General features: G+C 39.8%; 2 long non-coding RNA genes across 18 annotated transcripts in view; one reads left to right on the top strand and one right to left on the bottom strand.

Annotated features, from left to right (window-relative positions):
- The window catches only part of LOC149137942 (uncharacterized), a 45346-nt gene that overhangs the window by 7807 nt on the left and 10831 nt on the right, over positions 1–26708 (top strand). For 8 of the 15 annotated variants that reach the window (XR_016244819.1, XR_016244830.1, XR_016244855.1 and 5 more), the window contains one exon: positions 1598–7801. The exons of the other annotated variants lie outside the window; for them this stretch is intronic. This is a non-coding gene — a long non-coding RNA (uncharacterized LOC149137942). Of the gene's footprint in view, positions 1–1597; positions 7802–26708 lie in introns of those variants that run through there. 15 annotated transcript variants of the gene reach the window in all.
- The window catches only part of LOC149137941 (uncharacterized), a 23052-nt gene continuing 16872 nt past the window's right edge, over positions 20529–26708 (bottom strand). For all 3 annotated transcript variants that reach the window (XR_016244857.1, XR_016244856.1, XR_016244858.1), the window contains exon 3: positions 20529–20876. This is a non-coding gene — a long non-coding RNA (uncharacterized LOC149137941). The remainder of the gene's footprint in view (positions 20877–26708) is intronic.

The following is a 26708-nucleotide window of genomic DNA, read 5'->3' as shown; positions in this document are numbered from 1 at the left end:
TGGAGGGGGTGGGATGACAGAGGAATGAACTTCCGGTGGAGGGGGTGGGATGGCAGAGGAATGAACTTCCGGTGGAGGGGGTGGGATGACAGAGGAATGAAACTTCCGGTGGAGGGGGTGGGATGACAGAGGAATGACAGACGAATGAACTTCCGGTGGAGGGGGTGGGAGGGCGGGTTACCGCCAGCGAGTAGAGAGGGCTCTTAATTGTAGATTTTAAATATTTGAGAGACAACAATGCATAAATCGTAATTTTTTTAAAAGAGCAATGAATTCTGGGTGATTAGAATATAACGTAGCATGAATTTAGGAAGCTTAGAAAATGAATAAGCATGAATTTAAGACAACAACTGAATTCAATTGAATTTCATGGAGAGAAACAAGAAAGCGCAAGGTATTGAGATGTTTGAGGCCGTAAATAAATAAAAATCTCTATCTTATCTGCATCTTGGGTATTTCGTCGTAGTACGTCAGCTAGATAATTTAGAATGGGTTTCTCATTTATATATAGCCAGAACCTGAAGACCTTAAAGGAAAAACTACGAAGGGGGAGAGAGAGGATGGAGGGGTAGACAGAGGCATGGCGGGAGAAAAGATCATCATCATCATCATCATATATATATATAAAGAGAGAGAGAGAGAGAGAGAGGGAGAGGGGGGACCAGTCAAGCAGCACATCACGCTGTAATTCTTGGGCTGAGAAATCAACACTTAAAAGCCATAATTTTAAGGAGCGATAAGAATTTTTGAATAAAGGAAAATGGGTAGTGGTGGTGGGTAGGTACCGCCAGCGAGTAGAGAGGGCTCTTAATTGTAGATTTTAAATATTTGAGAGACAACAATGCATAAATCGTAATTTTTTTAAAAGAGCAATGAATTCTGGGTGATTAGAATATAACGTAGCATGAATTTAGGAAGCTTAGAAAATGAATAAGCATGAATTTAAGACAACAACTGAATTCAATTGAATTTCATGGAGAGAAACAAGAAAGCGCAAGGTATTGAGATGTTTGAGGCCGTAAATAAATAAAAATCTCTATCTTATCTGCATCTTGGGTATTTCGTCGTAGTACGTCAGCTAGATAATTTAGAATGGGTTTCTCATTTATATATAGCCAGAACCTGAAGACCTTAAAGGAAAAACTACGAAGGGGGAGAGAGGTCAAGTTTTATTGACTTCTCTTTCTTTACTAACATTGAAAATGCTTTGATATGGTATTTTACTCACTTATTTAAAAAAAAAACAAAAAACATCCAAAGCTTTATTATTTTTTGTTGTTGTTGTTTCATTTCCACACAGAAGAAATGTTAGAAGGTAAGTTTCTATTTAAAAACCTGATATATATATATATAAAAAAAAAAAAAAGTCTCACATTTTATGAATCTTTATAACTGATTGTGAATATTGGTGTGGTTGTACCCCCGCCCCCTCTGTTAAACTTTAAATCACTGTGAAATAGGAAGTTAGTATTGTAGAACAAAGATCAGTTTGATCAGATATGTTGGTATCAAAATGGTGTAGAGTTTCTTTTTCTTTTCTTTTTTTCTTTTGTTGGTTTGTAATATTTTAAGCCACTTCACTGAATTTCCTTTGCAGATTCATAGCTTGTTGAGAGCCTCCGAGAAATGTGCTGTTGGTCAGACCAAACTCAAACGAGTGCTCATCTCCATAGCCGGTGTGTCCACACTTGTTCTCAAAGGAAATTCCGAGTTGACTGCAGAGACCTGCAATGGCTGCTAATATTTTTAGAGATTTAGGACGATTTTGTCTCTTGATATTTGTGTTATTTTTTGAGTCCTGTATCTATTTTGTCCTTGTCTGCATGAGTGGCTCTGTGGTTAAGAAGTTTGCTTCGCAACCACATGGGCTGACCAAAACTTTCAGAGTGGATTTGCTAGATGGAAACTGAAAAAAAAACTCATATATATGTGTGTGTGTGTGTATATATATATATATGTATATAGATATAGATATACACACACACACACACACACACACACACACACACACACACACACACACACACACACACACACACACACACACGCACACACACATGTGTGGTTATGTACAAGGAGTGAGAGTGAACGAGTAGACAGGCATGAAGAAGCATTGGAGATTGATTTGCAGTGCTGCTCATTGGGGTTAATTGATGATGGTGACTTTGCATGTGGTGTGTCCCCCCCCCCCTCCACTAGTACCAAGACTACCATCATTCACCCTAATTTCAAAATGTTTTTAAAACTTGCGTATATGCGCACGGCCTGTTAGTAATTATGGGTTGAATGACATCACGTAAAGTTTGATAATTAAAAAATTTTTTTTGGTGTTGAAAATTTTTATAAATTTGTGTTCTGCAAATATCTTGTACAATTATGCAAGTCCCACCCCCATAAACCCCTGTGGATCCTCAAATTAGACTTAAATGGTATCCATCCCAGTAAGAATGAAAAGGGCATTGCTGGAATTTTTGCATAGATTTCAGAGGTATGTAAATGATAAATTGTTTTGATAACAATTATCTGTTAGTAAATAACTTTTCCTTACACACACACACACACACACACACACACACACACACACACACACACACACACACACACACACACACACAAACAAACTACCTTTATCCTGTGAGGTGTTGAAATTAAAAATTTTTTATTTTATTTTATGTTTTAGTTATTTTAGAACTTCAGACTTTTTTTTTCTATAATTCTACTTATATAAATTACCATATTGTGTGATGTTTGGGCTTGTAGAGACTGCAGTATATTTTTGGTTACTGTTATAAAAAAAAGTGACAAGGAATAGTACTACAAAAATGAAAGTAAATTACATGTTACCAATACTTTTAATCCTGCCACCTCTGTTTACCATTCTTGTATACTTTGAAATGGACTTTGTCTCTGTAAAAATTTTTTGTTTACTCTGTACGTTTTCTTCCTTTGGCAACAATTTCTCAAAAATCAATTTAATTTTTCAATCGAACACTAGATCTGCAGGTGACTTGCCTGAACTGATATTCAGAATTTATTTAGCATTTCGTCATTGCCTAATTTTTTTTTTCTCTCTAGCACTTGCTTCAAAGTATCTACAAATCATTCTGCTTGCCCATTTGACCCTGGGTGGTAGGGCGGAGTAAACGTGTGCTTGGTTGCATGCATTTTATACAATTTCTTGAACTCATCCTGTAAATTATGTTCCATTGTCCGATGCTGTGGTGTCTGGAACATTATATTGAGCAAAAAAGTTCATGCAGGAACTTTGCTACTTTCGCAGTAGGTTGACTGCACTTACATACTTCCGGTCACATGGTAAGGCTATCAACAATGTAGTAGGCGCCATTCAGTGGTCCAGTGTAGTCTATATGGACAATGGACTCAGGCCATGATTGGTATTTGTGGTGCCTTGGTTGCTGGCACACAACCTCTACAAGATTTTACCAAATTTTCAATGTCCTTGTCCAGTGTCGGCCAAGACGCGTAACTCCTTGTCAAAGCTTTCATTCTCGACATTCCCAGGTGTCCACTATGAAATTCATGTAATATCTGTTTCTGTAGGGCAGTTGGTACCACCACAGCCTTTCCTCAGCTTCAATGTCCCAGGCTTTGGGATTGATGTCGGTCAGTTTTAGGCTTTGCCTCAGCTGATCCTTGTATCAGTGGCATGGATGGCCACACAGTGGTCACCAGATAAAATTAGACGCAATAGCTTGGTTTCTTTCATTCTTGCGTTTGTGGCCTGTCCATTTGATAGCCTCGATGCTATTGTTTTAATTTAATATTGAGATCACATGTTTTTGGTTTCTTTTTACAATTATATTTTCATGTTCTTGAATTCCGGATGGATTTGACGAAAGCCTTCTTGACTCTATCCACATTTTCTGTTTCTGGTTTTCCTTCAGCATCTAATATGATTGTCTTTTCTGTTCTTGAAGATATTTTATAAGGTCCTATATAACAAGGACTTAACGAATGAGGAGTGATTTCTTTATTACCCACAAGGGGGCTAGTAGGGACATATAACAATTAGAAAAAAAAACAAACTTATGATAAAAATGAATGATAATGAAAATGAGCTACTTTATTTCATTATATTGGCTATGAAAGCCGTACATAGATGGAGTAGCTGCGGGCTGGACAAAGACATTGATGAGATGAATGATGAACACGATGATATTAATGGGAGAAGGCTTCTCTAAAACATTGTTCTTTTATAATTTACATATTTGAGGCAATAAACCTCTTAGCACAGTTTCTTATTGGACTCAAGCTCCTTACAATGAGGTACTAAGCCTCTTACTGCAGATGACACCATGTCCTTAAAATGAAGCACCTGCCTCTTACAACTCTTCTCATGGGCCACATGCCCCTTCAGTATGAGGCACTCATCTTCTTACAATCTTCCGACCCAAAACGCCACTTAGCACTCCAACAGTGCCACGATCGGAAGCACAATATATCCTCAGGAAAGGAGTCCATTCAGGCTATGTATCCTCCCTTGACAAGCCCTGTAAAAAAGCTCTCCCAACGCCTCTTCTCACCTTCTGGAGAAAACCAAATATTGTTCCTCCATTTGTTCGAGGTTACAACTTCCTCCGTTGGTGGCACAATTCCCAGCGACGGGGCTTTGGAACATGCCAGCAGTGTGTATTAGCAATCATTTTGTTTGGCCAGGACATACATTCATGGGTTACTCTGTTTCTCTGGCACTAAAAGAGTCTGGTAAAACCAGTGGGTATGTCACGGCAAATGTATTGGAATCAACTGAAATTGCAATGCAGAAGAATGTGATTTACCTGTTTCCAAAGCAGACCCTGAGCAGTTTAAGTGGGCCTTTCGTCAAACAATGCTGTTGGGAGGCATTGACCTGCCCCTGCAGGTGCCAAGTGGCAAGCCGACTGATTTAGGCTGGTTAACTTTTGACCCTGCCACTGCTTCATATTTCTTTTAATGGGGTCTTCTTCACGAGGTCGCTGCCCTTCATCAGACACGAGAATGGTGACATCATCCACATATGCTGTTGCTCCCTTACCATAAGCGCCCCCCCCCCCCCCCCGCAGTCCCCAACCTCCGCAGCAGTGGCTCAAGGGCCAATACATACAGAAGCAGCAACAGGGGCAGCCCTGGCGAATTTAATGCTTGATTGCGAATGGCTTTGAGAAGAGACCGTTCACCTGGACGACTGATTCGATGTCGCTATACATAGCATTGATCCAGCTATGGAAAGTTGAGCCCAGTCTGACCCCCACCAGATACCGATGGTCAACCCTATCGAATGCTGTAGACTGGTCTAAATTCACCAGTGCCCCACCCTTGCCAGGAATTTTTCCTACTTGCTCTATGGTGAAGCAAATGAGGTGAAGGTTGTCGTAGCAAGTGGAAAAAAGGGATCTGCTTGCATCATGATGAGAAGATGGTGTAAGGAAAGTATTTCCCAGCAGCGAAAGACAAGACCTGAGTCAATCAGAAACAGCCAGAATCATCTTCCTTAAACATTGCTGGATAAAATTTGCTAAGTTGAGGCAGAAATTTAGGGCAGTGAAAGATGAAACATTGGTAAAAAATGAAGCCAATAAAGGGATGTAGTTGTTGGTGGGGGGGTCAATGAAGGCAGGTCCTTAGGAGTCACAGTTTTGGTAGGGTGCCATCTTCTTCCTTTGTTTTACTATCGACTCTCAGTCTGCTGAGGGGTAATGTTGTAAAACGTGATAAATGTTTTTTGAATACTTCAAAGGTTAATCCCAAATAAGGGAGCCAAACTATTAAAGGAGTCTCAATATGGTAGAGATCTGATGGATTTAATTGGTGAATCCTCTTCAATTCACCATTTGCTATCTTAAAGAAGAACGTATTGGGCCATGTGGCTCTGGGTTCTTTACATTTAAGATTTCCTTCTGGCTGAAGGAATTTAATCCTGGGTCTCTGTTTAGTGAAGTTGCGCCTGAGAATAAAGAGTAGCAACATTTACACAGACCCCACTTCTTTGTCTAATGATAAACATTCAAATGCAGTGAAACACTCAGTTTCTTTTAGTGATTTGTGTGTTTGTTTTTTTGGATTACAACTTAGAAACCATTTGCACAGAATTTGGTAGCTCTGTCTTACAATGCTGAAGGGATTGTTGTGCTTGATAATTTCCAGGTCAATAGTTTTAATTCCTAAGAAAATACCAGCTTGTTACCAATTACTTCCTAATTGCCATGACACCTTCAGGAGATGCTTCTCTTCCAGGTTTTGAGAACCAACTTACTGGGATAGAACCTCTAATGGCTGTGAATCAGTCTGTACTTCCTTGTTCTCATACTTTGCAGACTTGGTAGGATGTAGCCTCCAATGGCTGTGAATCAGTCTGTACTTTCTTGTCCTCAACCTTTGCAGATTCAACTGTCTGATGTCGTCAGGACCTCCTCCACACACGTTGGAGTCTCAACTGCTTCTGCCAGTTTGAACTTGCTTCTCTTCAATGTTTGGAGTCTCAACTTGCTATGGTTTCCTTTCTGATGTAGGTGCCAATGTGGGACTCTTATAAGTAGTTGGCACCCTAGACATCATTTCAGAGGAATTTTGGAAAAGCATTCCCCACAAATCACAACATGACCACAGGGATAGAATTTCATGTTGTATTTCTTTACTTCACACAACCTACATGGTGCCTGTGCTGGGAATAATAGCTTTAATTTTTCTTTCAACTTTGCATTTTTAAGTGGAGTTAATTCTCTTGCTTTTAAAGTAAAAATTTCCACTCTCGTGGACTAGATAACTAGCAACCACCACACCAGAGAGCCTTTCTCTATTTCGCATGTTGAACTTCATGCAGTACTTAACTAAAATGGTCAAGTGTTCCTCCTCAGAATGAAACACTTTCTTTACAGCAAGGTGCAGACAATTGTTGCCTTCTTTGTTCACAGCGTTTACGTCTGCACAAAATAACTTCTTCTAAAAAAAATGAAATTTTTAAATCCACACCATACCTAATATCACTTTTAAATGTCAAGTCATACCCTAATTCAAACACAACTATGCTTTCCCATTGGACACCTCTTAAACTTCCTATGAGAAATAATGACTTTGTGCTGATAGAAGTAAATGAGAAAGAGTTATTATATATTATTATTCATAATTTACATTTGTTTTCTTATGGTAATCATAAATATAATAGAAAATAGCACAAATAAATAAATAGTTGATATACTGGAAATTCTTTCTTTCGAATATGTAGAGGCATATTTATATAGATCGTTGCCAGTGCCCCTGGACTGGCTTGTGTGGGTGGCACATAAAAGACACCATTTCGAGCGTGGCCGTTTTCGTGCGGGTGACACGTAAAAGCACCCACTACACTCTCTGAGTGGTTGGCGTTAGGAAGGGCATCCAGCTGTAGAAACTCTGCCAAATTAGACTGGAGCCTGGTGTTGCCATCCGGTTTCACCAGTCCTCAGTCAAATCGTCCAACCCATGCTAGCATGGAAAGCGGACGTTAAACGATGATGATGATGATGATCTACGTCATAATTGTTTTTTTATCTGTTTTAATTTTGTTGTTCTTTTATGTATTTGAATTCTCAATGCAAATACTCTTAAACATACGGATTTCGAACCAATATTTTGTGATTTAGCATTCCTTGAACATAGAATTTCATGTGTCTTTTTGAAATATTGTACTCAAGTGGCTTATGTACAGAGATATGTATTGTTTATCAATCAAATATTGTATATAAGTCAAAACAAATTGTTGGCTTTGTCTTTTTCAAAAATTTTTATATTATAATGTAAATAAATTGTTAGATTGTCAATTGTATTTTTCTATTTAATTTATTATTTGTAATTTATACTCCTATGTCTGTGGTATTCAACTGCTGTACCTGTGAACTGGATGTTTTACACTCCATTTAAGGAATCATTTTTTTTTTCTTTTGTTACATTATATATATATATATATATATATATATATATATATATATATATATATACACACACACACACACACACACATACACACACAGGTAAAAAGAACCCTTCGTTTGTGGTTGATGCCAGTGTTGCCTGACTGGTTCCATGCCAGTGGCAAGGAAAAAGCATTCTAGCGTGGTCGTTGCCAGTGCCGCCTGACTGGCTCCTGTGCCAGTGGAATATAAAAAGCACCCACTACACTCTCATAGTGGTTTGTGTTAGAAAGGGCATCCAGCCATAGAAACCTTGCCAGATCAGATTGGAGCCTGGTGCAGCCTCCTGGCTGACCAGCTAGAACCTTGGACAGAGAGAGAAATGAAGTTTACTGTCAATAACTGTGAGATAACGTCCCACAACCTTACAACTCACACTAAGCTCTAATTCTCTTCTCTTACAACATCATTCTCTCTCTCTCTCTGTGGATTACTACTAAACAACATATATATATATATATATATATACACACACACAGACACACACATACACCTTACATACTGATTGGCAGCAAGAAGGACATCCAACTGTAGAATCAAACCACAAATGAACCCATTAGCTTGCTTACCAACCACGTGGTTCCGGGTTCATTCCCACTGCGTGGCACCTTGGGCAAGTGTCTTCTACTATAGCCTCGGGCCGACCAAAGCCTTGTGAGTGGATTTGGTAGACGGAAACTGAAAGAAGCCCATCGTATATATATATAATCATCATCATCATCATCATCATCGTTTAAAGTTCGCTTTCCATGCTAGCATGGGTTGGACGATTTGATTGAGGACTGGTGAAACCGGATGGCAACACCAGGCTCCAATCTAATTTGGCAGAGTTTCTACAGCTGCATGCCCTTCCTAACGTCAACCACTCAGAGAGTGTAGTGGGTGCTTTTACGTGTCACCCGCACGAGGGCCAGTCAGGCGGTAGTGGCAACAGCCATGCTCAAAATAGTGTCTTTTATGTGCCACCCGCACAAGAGCCAGTTCAGGGGCACTGGCAACGATCTCGCTCGAAAATCCTATGAAGGCCAGTCAGGCGGTACTGGCAACGGTCACGCTCAAAATGGTGCATCTTATGTGCCACCCGCACAAGAGCCAGTCCAGGGGCACTGGCAACGATCTTACTTGGCTTGCCGGGTCTTCTCATGCACAGCACATTTCCAAAGGTCTCGGTCAGTAGTCATCGCCTCGGTGAGGCCCAATGTTCGAAGGTCTTGCCTTACCACCTCAGCCCAGGTCTTCCTGGGCCTACCTCTTCCACGGGTTCCCTCAACTGTTAGGGTGTGGCACTTTTTCACGCAGCTATCCTCATCCATTCTCACCACATGTCCATATCAGCGCAATCGTCTCTCTTGCACACCACAACTGATGCTTCTAATGTTCAGCTTTTCTCTCAAGATACTTACACTCTGATGGGTATGCACATTGACATTACACATCCAATGGAGCATACTGGCTTCATTCCTTGTGAGCTTACGCATGTCCTCAACAGTTACAGCCCATGTTTCACTGCCATGTAGCATGGCTGTTCGTACACATGCGTCATACAGTCTGCCTTTTACTCTGAGTGAGAGTCCCTTTGTCGCCAGCAGAGGTAAGAGCTCTCTAAACTTTGCCCAGGCTATTCTTATTCTAGCAGCTACACTTTCAGCGCACCCACCCCCACTACTAACTTGGTCACCAAGATAGCGGAAGCTATCGACTACCTCTAGTTTTTCTCCCTGGAATGAGATAGAAGTTGTTTCCTGTTTGTTTACAGTGTTTATTGCACCTGAACATCTGCCACATACAAAAACTAACTTCCTAGTTAACCTGCCTTTGATATTGATGCACCTCTTATGTGTCCATAGCTTGCACCGGGTACATCTTATAGAGTTACTACCTACTACTTTTCTACATACTGAGCAGGGCCATCTACCTGAAGGGGTTTGTGTTTTATCTACCTTCCTACTTATTAGGATTTTGGTTTCAGCTAGGTTGACTCTAAAGCCCTTCGATTCTAGTCCTTGCTTCCACACCTGAAACTTCTCCTCTAGTTCTGATAGTGACTGCGCAATTAGTGCAAGGTCATCAGCATAGAGGAGCTCCCAGGGGCAACCTGTCTTGAATTCCTCTGTGATTGCCTGGAGGACTATGATAAATAGGAGGGGGCTGAGGACGGAACCTTGGTGGTCCTCTACCTCTACCCGGAATTCATTACTGTACTCATTTCCAACCCTCACCTTACTGGCAGCATCTCACTAAATATTCTTCTATCCCAAGTTTCCTCATTGACCACCAGATAAGGGATCGGGGGACCCTGTCAAAGGCTTTCTCCATGTCAACGAAAGCCAGGTACAGAGGTTTATCCTTGGTTAGGTATTTCTCCTGCAGCTGTCTTACTAGAAATATGGCATCAGTAGTGCTTTTACCTGGCACGAACCCAAACTGCATCTCATCTAAATTGATTCGCTCCCTAATTAGTTGGGCTATGACCCTCTCCGTAACTTTCATAACCTGATCTAACAGCTTGATGCCTCTGTAATTATTTGTATCTAAAGCGTCACCTTTACCTTTGTAGCAGTTGACTATGATGCTGCTACACCAGTCATTGGGAATGACTCCTTCGTGTATTACCTGGTTCGTAATACGGGTGATTAGGCTGTAGCCAACACTGCCAGATATTTTGAGCATCTCTGCAGTGATTCCTGATGGGCCGGGGGGCTTTCCCTGTCTTCATACTCTTAATTGCTTTATCTACCCTGGTACTATCAACTCGGATAGCTGGTCCCTCTGTTGGGTCAACATACGGCAGGCTCTCTTTCTCCCATTCATTCTCTTTATTAAGCAATCTATCGTAGTGGCATCTCCAGACCTCTTTCTTTGCAGCCTCATTTAGTGCAAGCATACCATCATCCATGCGAACACATTTCTCTCGTACGACATCACTATTCTCTCTCCTACACTGTCTTGCAACACAAAATACCTTGAGTCTTTGGTCCTCACGGTGCAGAACATTGGAAAATTTTTTCTTATTTGCTTCCCCTCTGATATATATATATATGGTAATCTTCCAGTTTCGAGGGGTTAAATAAATTAGAAGGGAAATAACTGAACGACTTACCAGTATTATCCGTACTACTTTTTCTCTAAAACAGCATGCGACGGAATTTTTTTTTATAAAAGTTTTGGGTTAGGGTTAGGGTTCAGGTTAGATGTTGTGCAGCCGGTCTTCCACGAGGCATTTTCGATTTCTCATAAGAAACTATGATATTCAATCACATGTGTGATTTATATATAAACAGTTAACGTCAATCAAATCACGTGATTTATTTATAAACAAAGTAGTATGGATAATACTGGTAAGACGTTCAGTTATTTCCCTTGTAATTTATTTAACTCCTCGAAACTGGAAGATTACCACACACACATATATATATATATATATATAATCTTTTACCTGTTTCAGTCATTTGACTGCGGCCATGCTGGAGCACCGCCTTTAGTCGAGCAAATCGACCTCAGGACTTATTCTTTGGAAGCCCAGTACTTATTCTATCAGTCTCTTTTTGCCGAACCGCTAAGTTACGGGGATGTAGTAAACCCACCAGCATCGGTTGTCAAGCGATGTTGGGGGGACAAACACAGACACACGAACATATACACACACATACATACATACATATATATATATATATATATATATATATATATATATATATATATATATATATATATATATATTTATAAACATAATTAAGGGATCAGCAAGTATTTGCTTCACCATATACCGAAGTTCAGAAATAGCAGTTAAAAAAGCTGAGACTCCAACAGATAGCATTACTTGTAACTCACAAAGGCAAAAACAAGAAGAAAAAACAATGAAAACTAACCATTTAAAGTTAATCATAGACGCGTTCCTGGATTATGAATGATAAAATTCAATTTCCGTCATCGGTATGATATTCCAGTAGTACATTCTGAAAGAAGCCCATCATATATATATATATATAGGTGTAGGAGTAGCTGTGTGTTAAGTAGCTTGCTTACGAACAACATAGTTCCGTGGTTCAGTTCCACTGCGTGGCACCTTGGGCAAGTGTCCTCTACTACAGCCTCGGGGCCGACCAAAGCCTTGTGAGTGGATTTGGTAGACGGAAACTGAAAGAAGCCCATCAGTGGCACCTTGGGCAAGTGTCTTCTATAGCCTCGGGGCCTATTTGTAGGGCAAGTGTCTTCTACTACAGCCTCGGGGCCGACCAAAGCCTTGTGAGAGGATTTGGTAGACGGAAACTGAAAGAAGCCCATCATATACATATATAAGTGTAGGAGTGGCTGTGTGTTAAGTAGCTTGCTTACGAACCACATGGTTCCGAGTTCAGTCCCATTGTGTGGCACCTTGGGCTAGTGTCTTCTACTATAGTCTCGGGGCCAACCGAAGCCTTGTAAGTGGATTAGATAGACGGAAACTGAAAGAAGCCCATCTTATGTATATATATAGGTGTAGGAGTAGCTGTGTGTTAAGTAGCTTGCTTACGAACAACATAGTTCCGTGGTTTAGTTCCACTGCGTGGCACCTTCGGCAAGTGTCTTCTACTACAGTCTTGGTGCCGACCAAAGCCTTGTGAGTGGATTTGGTAGACAGAAACTGAAAGAAGCCCATTTTATATATATATATATATATTTGTGTAGGAGTGGCTGTGTGTTAAGTAGCTTGCTTACGAACCACATGGTTCCGGGAGTTCAGTCCCACTGTGTGGTACCTTGGGCAAGTGTTTTCTACTATTGCCTCGGGGCCAACCAAAGCCTTGTAAGTGGATTTGATAGATGGAAACTGAAAGAAGCCCTTCATATATATATATATATATAAGTGTAGCAGTGTATGTGTGTTAAGTCGCTTGCTTACAAACCATATGGTTCCGTGTTTAGTCCCACTGCGTGGCACATTGTGCAAGTGTCTTCTACTATAGCCGTCTATACTATGCCCCCACCACTATTCCAAAGCACTTTCAACGAAATTGGAAAATACGTCTTGGAACATTCATAAATGTAAATCATTATAGTTATCTCTCTTAGAATGTGAATTATAGTTTTGAATTCAAAAACATAATTTTTTATTCTAAGGGAGGTAACTATAACAATTTACTTTCCGAAAGTTCCAAGACGTCTTTTCCAATTACCTCCCTTAGAGGACAAGAAGGACAACTCTTGATATGACTTTAAAATAGCAAGCGTTTAAGTATTATCTCCCTTTAAAACCATGGAGATAATGGCATAATTGTACCCTAAGGACTTTGGAAGGTCATAACTTTGAGAAAAATTAATATTTTTTAATGAAATTTTCTATGCAAATATTATTTATTATGGAGATTCTGAATATACAAAAATTTTCGGTGAAAGTGTTGTGGAATGGGGGTGGGGGGGACAGAATAAACGGCTATATTAAAAGACACCTGCCCAAGGTGCCACACAGCGAGACTGAACCCCCGGAACCATGTGGTTCGTAAGCAAGCTACTTAACACACAGCCACTCCTGTGACAATAGGAAGCAGAAGTGTGTCTATTGTCTGTTAGTGCTTTCTCTACCGTAATGTTCGCGAATTTGAGAATCCTCCTTCCACTAGCAATTACAATTTTATTCGTTGATCATTTTTTGCCTGTAACCCTTGCTTTGCTTTATAGACATCACGACCCATTGGAATACCTGGCAAGAGGCAACTCCTATAAAAGTCTCATCCGGTTGTCAAGCGATGGTGAGGGAACAAACACAGACACACAAACACACATACATATATATATATATATATATATATATATATATATATATATATATATATATATATGTATACGACAGGCTTCTTTCAGTTTCCGTCTACCAAATCCACTCACAAGACTTTGGTCAGCCCTAGGCTATAGTAGAAGACACTTGCCCAAGGTGCCATGCAGTGGGACTGAACACGGAACCATGCAGTTGGTAGGTAAGCTACTTACCACACAGCCACTCCTGCGCCTATATATATATATATATATATATATATATATATATATATATATATATATATATATATATATATATATATATATATATATATATATATATATATATATATATATATATATATATATATATATATATATATATATATATATATATATATATATATATATATATATATATATATATATATATATATATATATATCTTTATATATTATACTTTTACAACAAGAAAGGTGACCTGGACTTTGAAGTATCAGCCTAATGCCCTCCATCAGACTATCTAATGGGCTAGGACTTCGAAGTCCCTGTCAGCCTACTCTACATACGATATTGAGTCATTCTTCATTTTCTTGTTGAATTGTTCTTACTCTAACTTGACAGGAAAGCAAACATTTATTACACGCTTCTCTTTCTCTTTCTCTTTCTCTTACCCATTTGGCTGCGGCCATGCTGGAGCACCACCTCGAAGGGTTTAGTCCAACGAGTTGACTCCAAGAGCTTGCATTTTTTGAGCTGCTAAGTTATGGGGACACAAACAAACCAACTCTGGTTGCCAAGCATTTTTGGAGGAGAATCACAATCACAAGTTTGCATGCACACACACACACACACACACACGCACACACACATGCACACACTCAAACATATATATGTGAGTGTGTGTGTATATACACACACATATATATATATATATATATATATATAAACAGGACCATTGCTTTTTATAGTCGCTCTCTCAGATATGCCTTCAAGTGCCCAGATAGCCACTCTTGCAAGCTACGCAGACGATACGAAAGTCTCGCAGAAAATACAGAACTCCAGCGATGTTGCACATCTGCAGCAGGAGTTGGACTCAGTTTACAGATGGGCTGAGGATAATAATATGCTGTTTAATGCTGAAAAATTCCAAGCCCTGCGCTACCAACGTCCAAAACTGAATATGAAACTTACAGAGTACACTGGTCCCCAGGGAATTTCAATCCCAGAGCCTAAATCAGTGAGAGACCTGGGTATCGACATGAGCGATGATACCTCTTTCCACGTGCACATTACCAGGATGGCAAAAAAGTGCAGACAATTGGCTGGATGGATCCTGAGAACATTCAGAACCAGAGATAAAGAAACCATGATGATCCTCTGGAGGACATTCGTCCTCAGCCGCCTGGACTACTGCTCACAGCTGTGGTCACACAGCAGTGTGAAATTAACAGCAGACCTTGAAGCCATCCAGAGAAGATTCACAAAGAAGATTTTCTCTTTGCAACTGCTCGGCTACTGGGAAAGGCTGAAACAGCTAAGACTCTACTCCCTGGAGAGAAGGTGGGAGAGGTATGCAGTAATATACATCTGGAAGATCCTGGAAGGAATTGTGCCAAATTTTGGCATTGAAAGCTACACCAATGCCAGAACGGGACGACACTGCATAGTGCCAAAGATCCCAGCAATGCTATCGCGCTTCAGGACCAGTTGCTGCAACAGCTTGGGATTCAGGGGCCCACAGCTTTTTAATATTCTTCCAAAGAGCCTGAGGAATCAGCACAAAGTAGATGTAGGGGTTTTTAAATCAAAGCTGGACCTCTTCCTATCGAGAATCCCAGATGAACCTACATCATGGCAAGAGGTGCAAATGAGGGTTGCTAAATCAAACTCCATTCTTCACCAAGTGCCACATATTGTAGGAGGCTCCCTGTAATAACAGTGTAGCAACACGGCGGTGCATCAGCATGGCCACAGCTCTAAGCTGAAACTATAAACAACAAACAACAATATTCTGTTGTGTCTTGCGACCTTTTCAATAGTCTTGACTCTCTTGAGAAATAAGAGGAAATTTTACCGGTGAGTGTGTTAAATTTTAAGGCACAATGAGAAAATGACTCTCCCCAGACACAAAAGAATATGCTTCAACACACGAAATCACATAAAGAAATCTTGCAAACCAAATCCAAAAACGAAATATATATACATATATACATATATATATATATATATACACACATATATATATATATATATATACATATATATATATATATATATATACATACATGATGGGCGTATTTCAGTTTTTGCCTACCAAATCCGCTTACAAAGATCTGGTTGGTCTAAGGCTACAGTAGAAGACATTTGACCAAAGTGCCATGTATTGGGATTGAACCTGGAACTATGTGGTTGGGAAGCAAACGTCTTACCACTCAGCCATGTGCATGTGTGTATATAAATACGATTGATTGTGTGTGGTGGGGGAAGAAATATTTGAAAACATTGTGGTGAGAGGAGAGAGAGAGAGAGGGAGGGAGAGAGAAGGTGGAAGAGATGGAGAAGAGGAGGGGCAATGACACAGGAAGCAGTTGCCCTGATGAGAAAGGAATCCTGGGGGCAGAAACATGGAAAACAATGGAATTTTCGTTACACCGGTTCTAACAATATTTGTGACAACAACAACAACAACAACGTTAATAATAATAACAATAATAGTCACTGTACCAAAACCTAATAGTTTCTGATTTCGTTCAAATATACATGCGAATGTATATGTACACATACAGGTAAGTGTGTGTGTATGTATATATATATATATATATATCTTCATATATATCTATATCTATCTATATATGAAGATATATATATATATATATATCTTCATATATATCTATATCTATCTATATATATATATACACTCACACACACATGTATATATATATATATATATATATATATATATATATATATATATATATACACACATAAAAATATATAAATTCAATTGGGGTATTGACTTTGTAGTTTGCTTTATAAAGCCTGTCTACAGGTATTGGCTATCAGATAACATTTTACAGGGAATATTGATCGTATCGCTCAACATGCATCTGTAATCCATAAAGTACCAATAAGGTTTATATAAATATAAATATTAACAAAGAGAATGGACAGAGAAGACTTGCCATTTGTCAATATTACTGGATTAATACTGATTCAATCTATTATTTCATATATTATATATAGTAATATTTCAGCAATGATTTTCTGGTAAAAAAATGAGACAATTGTAGTATTATGCCAAAAGATGTGTTGCTCAACCCATTCTCTTTGTTAAAACCTATATATATATATATATATATATATATATATATATATATATATATAAGTATTTATATATATATGTGTATGAATGTGTGTGTAGATGTATGTGTGTGTGTATATATATATATATATATATATATATATATACATATATTTTCAGTTACACGACACTGCTTTTCCCCTTCCCAGGCTACAGGCCCACACCCCCAACACCCATACTGTTAGGATTGGCACTCTCAACGTCGGCACGCTGAAAGGTAGATCTGGTGAAATTGTTGAGATGCTTGAACGGAGACGCGTAGATATGTGCTGCATCCAGGAAGTAAGATGGAGAGGAGGTTCTGCGAGGTTCCTCACAGGCAAAGAACACAGGTACAAGATTTTCTGGGCAGGGAACACTGACGGGGTCGGGGGTGTAGGAATACTTCTAGCGGAGAAATGGGTGGATAAGGTAATCGAGGTCGTTAGAGTAAGTGACAGAGTACTTAAGATCAGACTAGTGCTTCATCATAGATTAGCTACTGTCATCTCAGCCTATGCACCTCAACCGGGGCTACCAGATGGTCTGAAATTCTATGACACCCTCTTGCAAACTACCTCGTCGACGAGTGACAGGGACCTTCTCTTTGTGGCTGGAGACTTCAACGGTCATGTCGGACGTCGTGCTGGAGGCTTCCATGGCATACATGGAGGCTATGGCTTCGGTTCCCGCAATGAGGAGGGAACCAGACTGCTGGAGTTCTGTGATGCAACCGATCTTATGGTCTGCAATACCAACTTCAGGAAACCTGCCAGTCACCTAGTCACCTACCGCTCCGGCAGACACTCTAGCCAAATCGACTACATCCTCGCCAGAAATAGGGAAAGAGGGCGGCTTATAAATGCCAAAACCTACCCTGGCGAAGAATGTACCCCACAACATAGATTAGTAGTTAGCGACTTTGGGATCAAGGCAAAATGGGTGCCCAGAATTAGACAGGCTTGGAGGAGAAGGGTGTGGAAGCTTAAAGACCCTGCAAACGGACAGAGACTTAGAGACAAGTTACTTGAAGCATTTAACGAAGTAGAAGGGGATATAGCATCATACAACGTGGAAGACAATTGGAGATTTCTGCGGGACAACCTGTTGAAACCCACCAACCAGATTTGTGGGTGGTGTAAGGTCCCCTCTCGACCCAGAGTAACGTGGTGGTGGAACAAGGAGGTAGACAGGGCTATTAGACAAAAGAAACAGGCTTGGAAGGACTGGAAGAACGGTGGTAGCAGGGAATTGTACCAATGTGCCAGAAGGGAGGCTAGGCGACAGGTTTATTTAGCCAGAGGGGAAGCAGATAAGGAAAGATTTGCCAATGTTCTGCGCCGTGAGGACCAAAGACTCGAGGTATTTCGTGTTGCAAGACAGTGTAGGAGAGAGAATAGTGATGTTGTAGGAGAGAAATGTGTTCGCATGGATGATGGTACGCTTGCACTAAATGAGGATGCAAAGAAAGAGGTCTGGAGATGCCACTACGATAGATTGCTTAATAAAGAGAATGAATGGGAGAAAGAGAGCCTGTCGTATGTCGACCCAATAGAGGGACCAGCTATCCGAGTTGATAGTACCAGGGTAGATAAAGCAATTAAGAGTATGAAGACCGGGAAAGCCCCCGGCCCATCAGGAATCACTGCAGAGATGCTCAAAATATCTGGCAGTGTTGGCTATAGCCTAGTCACCCGTATTACGAACCAGGTGATACACGAAGGAGTCATACCCAATGACTGGTGTAGCAGCATCATAGTCAACTGCTACAAAGGTAAAGGTGACGCTTTAGATACAAATAATTACAGAGGCATCAAGCTGTTAGATCAGGTTATGAAAGTTACAGAGAGGGTCATAGCCCAACTAATTAGGGAGCGAATCAATTTAGATGAGATGCAGTTTGGGTTCGTGCCAGGTAAAAGCACTACTGATGCCTTATTTCTAGTGAGACAGTTGCAGGAGAAATACCTAGCTAAGGATAAACCTCTGTACCTGGCTTTCGTTGACATGGAGAAAGCCTTTGACAGGGTCCCCCGATCCCTTATCTGGTGGTCAATGAGCAAACTTGGGATAGAAGAATGGTTAGTGAGAGCTGTGCCAGCCATGTACAGAGATGCTGCCAGTAAGGTGAGGGTTGGAAATGAGTACAGCAATGAATTCCGGGTAGAGGTAGGGGTCCACCAAGGTTCCGTCCTCAGCCCCCTCTTATTTATCATAGTCCTCCAGGCAATCACAGAGGAGTTCAAGACAGGTTGCCCCTGGGAGCTCCTCTATGCTGATGACCTTGCCCTAATTGCGGAGTCACTATCAGAACTAGAGGAAAAGTTTCAGGTGTGGAAGCAAGGTCTAGAATTGAAGGGCCTTAGAGTCAACCTAGCTGAAACCAAAATCCTAATAAGTAGGAAGGTAGATAAAACACAAACCCCTTCAGGTAGATGGCCCTGCTCAGTATGTAGAAAAGGAGTAGTTAGTAACTCTATAAGATGTACCCGGTGCAAGCTATGGACACATAAGAGGTGCAGCAACATCAAAGGCAGGTTAACTAGCAAGTTAGTTTTTGTTTGTGGCAGATGTTCAGGTGCAATAAACACTGTAAACAAACAGGAAACAACTTCTATCTCACTCCAGGGAGAAAAACTAGAGGTAGTCGATAGCTTCCGCTATCTGGGCGACCAAGTTAGTAGTGGGGGTGGGTGCGCTGAAAGTGTAGCTGCTAGAATAAGAATAGCCTGGGCAAAGTTTAGAGAGCTCTTACCCCTGCTGGTGACAAAGGGACTCTCACTCAGAGTAAAAGGCAGACTGTATGACGCATGCGTACGAACAACCATGCTACATGGCAGTGAAACATGGGCTGTGACTGCTGAGGACATACGTAAGCTCGCAAGGAATGAAGCCAGTATGCTCCGTTGGATGTGTAATGTCAATGTGAATACCCGTCAGAGTGTAAGTATCTTGAGAGAAAAGCTGAACATTAGAAGCATCAGTTGTGGTGTGCAAGAGAGACGATTGCGCTGATATGGACATGTGGTGAGAATGGATGAGGATAGCTGCGTGAAAAAGTGCCACACCCTAACAGTTGAGGGAACCCGTGGAAGAGGTAGGCCCAGGAAGAGGTAGGCCTCACCGAGGCGATGACTACTGACCGAGACCTTTGGAAATGTGCTGTGCGTGAGAAGACCCGGCAAGCCAAGTAAGATCGTTGCCAGTGCCCCTGGACTGGCTTGTGCGGGTGGCACATAAAAGACACCATTTCGAGCATGGCCGTTTTCGTGCGGGTGACACGTAAAAGCACCCACTACACTCTCTGAGTGGTTGGCGTTAGGAAGGGCATCCAGCTGTAGAAACTCTGCCAAATCAGACTGGAGCCTGGTGTTGCCATCCGGTTTCACCAGTCCTCAGTCAAATCGTCCAACCCATGCTAGCATGGAAAGCGGACGTTAAACGATGATGATGATGATGATGATGATGATATGTATATATATATACATATATATGGACACACACACACACACACACACACACACACAAGTATAGGCACAAGAGGTTTGATTGTGAAGTTTGTGGTGAGCAATGAAAAGAGTGAGAGTGGCAAATTCTCTCTCCTCCGAACCCCCCTCCTCCACCATCACTGTCACCCCATTCCCACCACAACCCCCTCTCCTTATCACAATAACTATTTAGAGTCCTTCGATGGCTCATCTATCGCCTGCTGCATCAGTCGTAGTTGTTCCGAGATCTCAAGAAGCTGTTTGGCCATATTTTTATTCAACTTGCGAGGGGCTGGACCTGCCCCTTGCCTGTTTGAAGCTTGCTTCCCCACTTGTGGTTTTTCCTCAGTGTCTTGAATGATATGTCTGGAAAATGGAGAGGGAGAGAGAGAGAGAGAGAGAGAGAGAGAAAAGCAGAAAATTAATATAGAAAACAAAAAACAATGAATTACGTGCCAAAAACAAAAAAAGAAAGAACATAAACCTTTCTACACACACACACACACACACACACACACACACACACACACACACACACACACACACACACACAAAGTCATAAATGACAGAGAAACAGTTTGATGAAATTTTATTTAATAACAAAATTCCAATATCTTGACAAATTATTTTCTAACTTAAAAGCATGTAAATAATTTATATTATTCTATAGAATGAGAAATAAATATACACTCCTTGTTGTTTTCTCTTCTCCTATATATTCTATGTGTTTTGTAGAACGATACATTAAGGAGCTTTTCTAGGAGCTCCACAGGATTACTTGAATGCCATGAAGATTCCGTCCAGATTTTCTGATTGTTTAAGTTATTTGGGGAATGTAATGTCGGTGGAGTTGCCTCCCCTTGTCCGTCTCTGGTTTGTGTTCGATAAGCCTGGGTTCATTTCTGTGTATGTTTTTGGTTTATTTTCCTTCAGCAAGGGCTTATCCGATGCCTATTCTACGATGAACTGTGTTTCGTAGTTAATAAACAAATTGCTTTGTCTTTGCCAGCCTTGTAGCGAGTTTGTTTCTTCAGCTTCACAAGTTGTTTGCCACAGTTTAAAGACACTTTCCAAGCGTTGACCATCTCAATGTTTCTTTAATTCGTTGTAGATTTCCTCATCTATGTTTTTCAATTTTTCTTCATTGCTCAGCGCTCTAAGCTTAAGTAGTTCTATTTCTGTCTTCATGTTTTCCAAGTGTTAGTTTCTCCCTTAATTGTCTTTGTTGGTCCTGTTCGTTTGGAATACGTTTAATTTGGAGTTTATGAGGCAGAATTACTGGCATAGAATTTAACCAGCGTTCATAAATTTCTGCCTTGTGGTTGTTTTTCTGAACAACTATTTCATGTTCGATACAGTTTACTATCGACAAAAATGTGAATTGCAATGGGAACCCGAGCTGCTCCAGTGATTGCGAACCTTGTAATGGGTTACCTAGAGCTTAAAATATACCAGTCATCACAACAAAAATATGGCACCTCTTTTCCTTTTGTTTAAAGGAGAACTGGAAGTGGTATTTGGACGATTGCTTTATACTTTGGAAAGAGAGCATGGACAAACTGCTCGATTTCAAAATAATGCTTAACAATATTTATAGCAACATGCAATTCACCATGGAACACAGCAGTAAACAACTCCCTTTTCTTGACATCCTAATTAAAATAGTCAATAACCACATCGAAACAGACTTCTTCTATAAGCCCACAGATTCTAAACAATACCCATTATTCAACTTTCCCATTTCGGAAGCGGGAAAACCACCTCCTGTGACTTCTTTCATTCACTACATCATCCCCATAAGTGCTCTGAGTAGATCTTGCAGTCGCACATGTATTAACACTTTTATGAAACTCGTAGAGTAAAACATTTCTGATGTGATCTTTAGATGGGACAAACATGGTGGTAAAAGTTTCTGAGAATTATGGCCAGAAGTTAGATAATCTGAAAGAAAATAGTACAAATTAGACACAGTGATATCTTAAAACTATAGGAAGAGGTTGATAAATTCGCTCTGAAGCATTTTTTCTAGAAATCAGACATTACTTTTGCACCAACCTGATACATATATTTGGCACTGTACCAGCAAAGTTACCACATAGTACAGAACCAACAGTAATTGAAGGAGAGAATTAATTTACAGAGAAGGATGCGCATAGTTCTCTGTAACAGACTGATTCCAAATTTTAGCAGAAAACCAGCAATTTCAGGGGAGTGCTAAATGGATTATGTCGACCCCCAGACTTCAACTGATACTTAATTTATCAGCCCTTATAGAATGAAAGGCAAAGTTGACCCCTGCAAAACTTAAACTAAGAACATAAAGACAGAGACAATGCTTCTCAGCATTGTGTCCGGCATGGGAACAATTTTGGTAGCTTGCTGCCTTTTCTCGAACATAATCCAATGAAGTGTTGTCTGAAGGTCTGTTGTGCTTCCAAATGCACCAGGAACATCCAGTCCTGAGTTCCCAACGACCACAATGGGGAAAGATAAAATTGGTGTTTCTCATAATTTCTCCTGTGTGTGTGTGTGTGTATGTGATGGGTTCTGCACAGTTTCCCCCTCCTGCTGTTGTCTCCATTGAGCAACCTGAAACTGTGAAGAGAGAGGATGCTGGACACAGGCATTGAACCCATGACCATTTGGTTTCAAAAGGAACAACCATTTCTGTTAGAATACTTTAATGTTTATTCACTCCAATAGTTTCAATTTTTACAAACTTTACAGAAAACATATCTTACAAAAAAATACAAAACAAAAAAAACCCCAAAAAACAAAAGCAAAAATAAAACAAGTGAAAATAATATTTGAATAATAATAAGAATAATAATGATAATAATGATAATGATAATAATAATAATAATAATAATAATAATGGTTTCAAATTGTTGGCGGTAAGTTGATTACATCAACCTCTGTACTGGTACTCATTTTATTGACCCCAAAATGAAGAAAAGTAAAGTTGACCTCGGTAGAATTTGAACTCAGAATGTGAAAACAGATGAAATGCCACTAAGCATTTTGCTCAGCGTGCTGAGGATTCACTCAGTTTTCTGACTTCATAATAACAATGATAATGATAATAATAATAATAATCCTTTTTACTATAGACCCAAGGTCTGAAATTTGCAGGGAAAGGATTAAGTCGATTACATTGACCCCAGTGCATAACTGGTACTTAATTTATCGACCCTGAAAGGATGAATTGTAAAGTCAACCTTGGTGGAATTTGAACTCAGATCATAGTGATGGTCAAAATAACACTAAGCAAACGATGGGAGGAACAAGCTTTATTCCAAATCACTAAAATTAACCAGATAATATCAAACATATATATACATCTCTCTCTCTCTCTCTCTCTCTCTCTCTCTCTCTATATATATATATATATATATATATATATATATATATATATACTCTTTTACTCTTTTACTTGTTTCAGTCATTTGACTGTGGCCATGCTGGAGCACCGCCTTTAGTCGAGAAAATCGACCCCGGGACTTATTCTTTGGAAGCCTAGTACTTATTCTATCGGTCTCTTTTGCCGAACCGCTAAGTGACGGGGACGTAAACACACCACCATCGGTTGTCAAGCGATGGTGGGGGAACAAACACAGACACACAAACACACATACATATATATATATATATATATATATATATATATATATATATATATATATATATATATATACATGTATACGACAGGCTTCTTTCAGTTTCCGTCTACCAAATCCACTCACAAGACTTTGGTCAGCCCTAGGCTATAGTAGAAGACACTTGCCCAAGGTGCCATGCAGTGGGACTGAACACGGAACCATGCAGTTGGTAGGTAAGCTACTTACCACACAGCCACTCCTGCGCCTATATATATATATATATATATATATATATATATATATATATATATATATATATATATATATATATATATATATATATATATATATATATATATATATATATATATATATATATATATATATATATATATATATATATATATATATATATATATATATATATATATATATATATATATATATATATATATATATATATATATATATACATATATATATACATATATATATCTTTATATATTATACTTTTACAACAAGAAGGGTGACCTGGACTTTGAAGTATCAGCCTAATGCCCTCCATCAGACTATCTAATGGGCTAGGACTTCGAAGTCCCTGTCAGCCTACTCTACATACGATATTGAGTCATTCTTCATTTTCTTGCTGAATTGTTCTTACTCTAACTTGACAGGAAAGCAAACATTTATTACACGCTTCTCTTTCCCTTTCTCTTTCTCTTACCCATTTGGCTGCGGCCATGCTGGAGCACCACCTCGAAGGGTTTAGTCCAACGAGTTGACTCCAAGAGCTTGCATTTTTTGAGCTGCTAACTTATGGGGACACAAACAAACCAACTCTGGTTGCCAAGCATTTTTGGAGGAGAATCACAATCACAAGTTTGCATGCACACACACACACACACACACGCACACACATGCACACACTCAAACACATATATGTGAGTGTGTGTATGTATATATATATATATATATATATATATATATATATATATATATATATATATAAGCAGGGCTCTGTCTTAGGACCATTGCTTTTTATAGTCGCTCTCTCAGATATGCCTTCAAGTGCCCAGATAGCCACTCTTGCAAGCTACGCAGACGATACGAAAGTCTCGCAGAAAATACAGAACTCCAGCGATGTTGCACATCTGCAGCAGGAGTTGGACTCAGTTTACAGATGGGCTGAGGATAATAATATGCTGTTTAATGCTGAAAAATTCCAAGCCCTGCGCTACCACCGTCCAAAACTGAATATGAAACTTACAGAGTACACTGATCCACAGGGAATTTCAATCCCAGAGCCTAAATCAGTGAGAGACCTGGGTATCGACATGAGTGATGATGCCTCTTTCCAAGTGCACATTACCAGGAAAGCAACAAAGTGCAGACGATTGGCTGGATGGATCCTGAGAACATTCAGAACCAGAGATAAGGAAACCATGATGATCCTCTGGAGGACATTCGTCCTCAGCCGCCTGGATTACTGTTCACAGCTGTGGTCACCCAGCAGTGTGAAATTAACAGCAGACCTTGAAGCCATCCAGAGAAGATTCACAAAGAAGATTGTCTCTTTGCAACTGCTCGGCTACTGGGAAAGGCTGAAACAGCTAAGACTCTACTCCCTGGAGAGAAGGTGGGAGAGGTATGCAATAATATACATCTGAAAGATCCTGGAAGGAATTGTGCCAAATTTTGGCATTGAAAGCTACACCAATGCCAGAACGGGACGACACTGCATAGTGCCAAAGATCCCAGCAATGCCATCGCGCTTCAGGACCAGTTGCTGCAACAGCTTGGGATTTAGGGGCCCACAGCTTTTTAATATTCTTCCAAAGAGCCTGAGGAATCAGCACAAAGTAGATGTAGGGGCTTTTAAATCAAAGCTGGACCTCTTCCTATCGAGAGTCCCAGATAAATCTACTTCACGGCAAGAGGTGCAAATGAGGGTTGCTAAATCAAACTCCATTCTTCACCAAGTGCCACATATTGTAGGAAGCTCCCTGTAATAACAGTGTAGCAACACTGCGGTGCATCAGCATGGCCACAGCTTTAAGCTGAAACTATAAACAACAAACAACAATATTCCGTTGTGTCTGGGGAGAGTCATTTTCTTATTGTGCCTTAAAATTTAACACACTCACCGGTTAAATTTCCACTTATTTCTTATTTTTATTTTCCTAAAATTTTCGTTGTGTCTTGCGACCGTTTCAATAGTCTTGACTCTCTTGAGAAATAAGAGGAAATTTTACCTGTGAGTGTGTTAAATTTTAAGGCACAATAAGAAAATGACTCTCCCCAGACACAAAAGAATATGCTTCAACACACGAAATCACATAAAGAAATCTTGCAAACCAAATCCAAAAACGAAATATATATACATATATACACACACACACATATATATATATATATATATATATATATATATATATATATATATATATATATATATATATATATATATATATATACACATACATGATGGGCGTCTTTCAGTTTTTGCCTACCAAATCCGCTTACAAAGATCTGGTTGGTCTAAGGCTACAGTAGAAGACATTTGACCAAAGTGCCATGTATTGGGACTGAACCTGGAACT

The sequence above is a fragment of the Octopus bimaculoides genome, chromosome 1, assembly GCF_046866305.1.
Source record: "Octopus bimaculoides isolate indiv1 chromosome 1, ASM4686630v1, whole genome shotgun sequence".
In the NCBI taxonomy this organism is placed as follows: Eukaryota; Metazoa; Mollusca; class Cephalopoda; order Octopoda; family Octopodidae; genus Octopus; species Octopus bimaculoides.
This window is presented reverse-complemented; position numbering and strand designations above follow the sequence as displayed.